The following is a 6,057-nucleotide window of genomic DNA, read 5'->3' on the forward strand; positions in this document are numbered from 1 at the left end:
AGGAATTTCATTGGTTCACATCTGTGAAAATCAACATGGTATAACCTATCAATATATACAAAGAAATTACAGAAATGTCCTTTTCACCATTCAAGACATAAATAATTCATGATTATCACACACAAATATGATAATCAACATAAAAGTGCCATTTGCCAGTTTACATAGTTTAGGACATAAGGACATGTACATAAAACTTGATCAAATATTACATAGGTTGACCTTCTGAAATTATAACAAACCTAATTTAAAACTGAACTTTTTGATTAGAATATTTCAATATAAGTAAAAAACTACATACAACGAGGAACAATGGGATGATTATCTTCACCATACACAAAACAAGGCATGTTTGTTTACTAGGTCAAACTGCCATCTGTAAGGGTAGTTTTGATTTGCCATTGGGATCTGGTTTGGCTAATGGCTGATTAAGTGCCCAGAGGTTCCAGGATTAGCAAGATTGAGAAACAAACTTCAAGTGAAATCAGGGACTTATACAATATGCTGTTGACCTTATTGTCACAAAAACAAAAACAGTACGAAAATAAATCTCTTTAATTGATGACATGGTATACCATATTTAGTCAAATGTGTTATTTGTAGTCATCACCTGAATGAGGTGTGTTTCAACCCGGGTTAGTTCACAGTCACTTTACAGTTGATACATAAGACGATCTTCACATGTTGTACTCATGTAAATAACAAATGAAAATTGAGACCTATGAGCGAGTGATTTTGATCACCTCTTTGAACACTGCTGCAGTAATATCACTGTGTCAGCTTCATGCAGTAGGAAAGCCTGAAGGGATGCAGGTCTCTGACAAGACCTCTTTGGTGAAACCCACAAGCATGGGTATGGTGCTGACAAACCTAGAAACACATCAAGCTGAACCGAGAATGGAATCCAAGATTTTATATTTCTGGCATGCCTAAGGGTGCAACTCTGAGACACATATGAACATGATAGAAAAATCAAATTTCCCTCCTTAGACAAGTACTACAAAACAACAGCACTTGGAATATCTGAAGCCTATGTGATAGGAATATTTTTTGTTTTGTTTCCTGTTTAACGCCGCACTCAGCAATATTCCAGCTATATGACATCGGTTTGTAACTTATCGAGTCTGGACCAGACAATCCAGTGATTGATATCATGAGCATCAATCCACACAATTGAGATCGATGACATGCATCATCCAAGCCAGCGAGCCTGACCACCCGATCCCATTAGTGGCCTCCTACGTGACAGGAATATGATAGTTGTAGCAAAAAGATTTCTTTGTAGGAAAAGATAATGGGAATCAACAAACAATAATACTGTCACATATTTAACACAAGCTAAGTAGATTCTGTTTATCAATTTGGGTCAGTGAAATTGGTAGTTTTTATCTTTTGACATGGACTTAGAACTGGTATGCTTTCGAAGCTACTTCCTGTATGAATTATGTATGAAACAAAAATGTTTGTTAATGTGTCCTCGTTACTATTTTGAAAAACATTTTGATGACTTAATGAAGAGGGTATCAAATACTAATGCAGTACTATACTGTATTAAGATTAAATAAAAAAGATTGACTCCACATGGGTACTGTAGCCAACAAGGTGCAAGGACAATTTCTGGTGTCCCCCTCCATTATCTTTCTGGAATATTGCTAAAAGCACTGTAAAATCCATCTCACTCATCACTCAAAACAACTGAAAATTATATTATAGAAATATCAATTTGGAATAGATATAGCGAATAAAAGAATTTAATCTTGAAAAAACAATCTAACCCTACAAATCACCCAACATTAAAATTTGAACTTCCCTCAATATTCTGTCAGTAGGAAAATGTAGTGTCCAACCATGGCTAGGACAAATGTCAATTCTACTGGATGTCATTGTTCCGTGATCAAAAAGTCAAGAGCAAGATATAAAACATACATATATCTTGATTGAAACATTATATTGTTCAATATTGACATACACAACATAAATCCCTTAACCTTATAGGTTAAGTGAAAGGCCAAAGCTTTATCAGGGGCTGTCGGACACCAGATAAATGTCATGAGACAGACAAGAATTATTGGGGAGCCAAGAGAAGGCCTCAACAACTGGTTAACAAGTAGTAATACTCTTTTGAAAATCTGGTCAAACTCAACCAGAGGCTAATAAACATGACAAACTGTGCAGGTATTTCAACATACTAAATCTGTTATCACACAAAGACTGAAGTTTTAGTAATCTTGGTGACAAACACGGGACTACTGAAAGTTGGGAACAATCAAGTGAGGATGACAACGGTATTACAGTTGTTTATCATCCAAAAGATAAATGACATGGGTGAGATCAAGCGATATCTCCAAGGAGACATTGCTTTCATGAAATTGCATCACAATGCCTTGCAGACCATTGTGACATCGGATTCCATGACATCACTATGAAATGACATCACTAATCTCTCTGCCTCTGAAGCTACTTGGCTTTACTTTTTAGACTCAAATGAAATCAACAGTCCTCGATAAATGTTTAAAACTCCTCTGCAAGCCTCAGAGTTTTAAATTGTATCAACTCATGTTAATATTTGCTATCAAAAGACACATAGATGAGATTCTCCATATAACAAGTTGTAAGCATGATGTGGACAAATGACCACAGTTGATTACAACCCACAGGCATGGGCATGTTGCTGACCAAGGTGATTAACCAGGGAAACTCTCTGATTTTGATCCATACGCAGGGGATAAAGGCAGATAAGGTGTGCTATTAGTGGGTCTTAGATTCTCAATGCAACAAATGTGATGTATCTGGAAATAGGAAGGCAGCTATTGTATGATTGAAGACTGGATGGAGTATTGTGTAGGATATTTGTAATTGGTAGTCCATCCGCTGAAGCATGCTCAAAGTGCTAATACCATTATTAACCCAGTCAATGGATCAGTGTGCACTTCATTTTCTTTCTCAGTTCCCTGGGGAGTGTACAACTCAACCTGCCTGTGAGGTGCTAGAAGGTTAACAGCTACACTACCATCTCATCCTACCAGGTACCAATTCACAGTTTGGTGACCAGAGGTATTTTCAAACAAAGTCACTCAAATGCTCAAAGCACTCAATGTGTGGGCCAGGACTGAAGCTCTAGGAGTCAAGGTGCCGACCAAGGTCACCCATCCAACTATATTGTGCACAGGACCACGTTCCACCAATATCATGTTGGGGACACAAAGAATGGACTTCACAAATTGTAACCATGTTCTGAATTGAATCCAAGTCTTTAGCATAACGAGCCAGCACATTAACCATTAGAGTCATTCACCTCTCAAATAGCATGAATTATAGAGGAAGAAAGAGGCAATAATCTCATTTATATTTGGCCAATCTGAAATCTAGATAATATAGTGCAGTACAAAATCTGCTTTGGTAATAGTTAATACCATATTTCACCAATGAAGCAACATTGTTGCCAAACATAGCTCAGCCATTGTGACCATCCAATCTGCATGCTAATCAGCCATAGTGTAGTAGCATGAAGCAGCCATGTTGCCAAACATAGCAGAGCCATTATGACCATCCAATCCTCATGCTAATCAGCCATAGTGTGGTAGCATGAAGCAGCCATGTTGCCAAACATAGCAGAGCTATTGTGACCATCCAATCTTCATGCTAATCAGCCATAGTGTGGTAGCATGAAGCAACAGTGTTGCCAAACATAGCACAGCCATTATGACCATCCAGTCCTCATGCTAATCAGCCATAGTGTAATAGCATGAAGCAACAGTGTTGCCAAACATAGCACAACCATTATGACCATCCAATCCTCATGCTAATAAGCCATAGTGTAATAGCATGAAGCAGCCATGTTGCCAAACATAGCACAGCCATTATGACCATCCAATCTTCATGCTAATCAGCCATAGTGTAGTAGCATGAAGCAACAGTGTTGCCAAACATAGCACAACCATTATGACCATCCAATCCTCATGCTAATCAGCCATAGTGTAATAGCATGAAGCAGCCATGTTGCCAAACATAGCACAGCCATTATGACCATCCAATCCTCATGCTAATCAGCCATAGTGTAATAGCATGAAGCAGCCATGTTGCCAAACATAGCACAGCCATTATGACCATCCAATCTTCATGCTAATCAGCCATAGTGTAGTAGCATGAAGCAACATTGTTGCCAAACATAGCACAGCCATTATGACCATCAAATCCTCATGTTAATCAGATGCAGTGAAATAGCATGAAACAACAGTGTTGCCAAACATAGCACAGCCGCATTAAATCCTCATGCTAATAAGCTATAGTTTAGTGGTGTGGAAGAATCAGTGTTGCCAAACACAGCCATTGTGACCATCTAATCCTCATCATCATAATTATTATTATTAAATCCATGGTTCACTGCCAGCCAGTCAGGCATACCAGTGGCCCTATCTGAGGCAGTCACTCGTACTCGTAACGTGAGACCCATCTCACATGCACATTACGATCGCAACACATGAATTATTGGCATCTGTTTGTTGGACCAGCTGATTTGTTGAATCCTGTAACACTCTAATTTTTAATCATGATTATTCATTAAAAGTTCTCTGCAATGATGACAACCAAAGGGAAAGTTTCAGAGGGAGCAACATGAACATACAAATCATGAAATCATGATTAAACATGAAATAAGCATGATCTAGAGATGGAACTGGGCCTGTAATAACACTGAACTCAGAGGCCTGGCCATGAGAACTTAATATCTGATATATAAACATCGTAACAAGGTTATCACAGTCATATTGCACAGTTCAAATATCCATGTACATCACATTGAAGGCAATCACATAGAAACAGATCAGGAAAACTGTACTTTTCTACACAATCTCCATGATCAATATGAATATAACAATCATTCAACATAAATGAATAAATCCTTTAAATTTACAATTGGAAAACATTAAGTTAGATTCCTTCCCATCAAATTGGTTCAATATCCTACATGTCCTAGAAACACACCCTGAAATTGAAATAGTAGCAGAGTAGTTATGTATACATGGAATATATCATGACCTATGCTGGTAATACAATACTAAAGATATGTTTCAACGTGTTCAACAGGAAAGATTCATGCTTCAAGTGCATTCCTAGTCAATGTTAAGATTAATACTGTAAATCGTGAAATTAATGCGTCTCCAAAAGAATGCGACTGCTTGCCCCAAGGCAAAAATGCAACTCAATATGAATGCGACAGACCCCTCCTCTCAGGCATCAGTGGATTTATGTCTAAAGAAAATGTCCTCTGTCAGTTGACGTTTACAGGAGAATCCTCACCTTAATCCAACCTTACATTAATCCAATCACACACCAAATAGCACCGCTTATTAGCGCTGAGTAGAGTACTTTCGCTAAAACAGTACATGCACGTTGGCTCGTGTCGGCCTCTGACGCAGTCGCAAAGAACAAAGACTCCGTGTTTTGTGGGTGGCGTCTGTCTGGACTTGCAGGTGTGATCAGTGATGACAAAAGTGAGTAGAACTCTTGTCTTGACCCAAGCAGTGACAACTCACAGGATGTAATTAGTGTTTGAATGACATTGTTTATATACTTGTTACAAGCGCTGCTCAATAAACAGTGATGTGGAATACATAGTTGTTTGTTTTCAGCCTATGTCTAAGTAGGTATTTCTGATATCCAATATGTCTTATTGTTGATATAAATGCGATGTTGAATAATGCGAGCAAAGGTCACTCGCATTTTATGCATTTAATTCACACTCACGTAAATTTCAAGATTTACAGTACATGCAACTAGCTGGTAACCATGGTAACAGTTGATTTCAATAAAACATCACAAGAGAATGGGCAACCAAATCACAGGCACTAACACATGATCAACAAATGATAAAACATTATTATAAAAGTATTAAAACCTATTATTATGATCATTCCAAAGACCTCTTCTAACTTGAAAAAACATATGTAGATTTTTAAAACTGTTGGATCATCACTGATTATTACATAAGATATTTACATTTTCTAGTTTGAAAAACAGGTGCAGCTTTTTAATCAGCGTGATCATTCAGTTACTTTC

Source organism: Haliotis cracherodii, unplaced genomic scaffold (assembly GCF_022045235.1).
Source record: "Haliotis cracherodii isolate W230 unplaced genomic scaffold, xgHalCrac1.p SCAF_4, whole genome shotgun sequence".
Lineage (NCBI taxonomy): Eukaryota > Metazoa > Mollusca > Gastropoda > Lepetellida > Haliotidae > Haliotis > Haliotis cracherodii.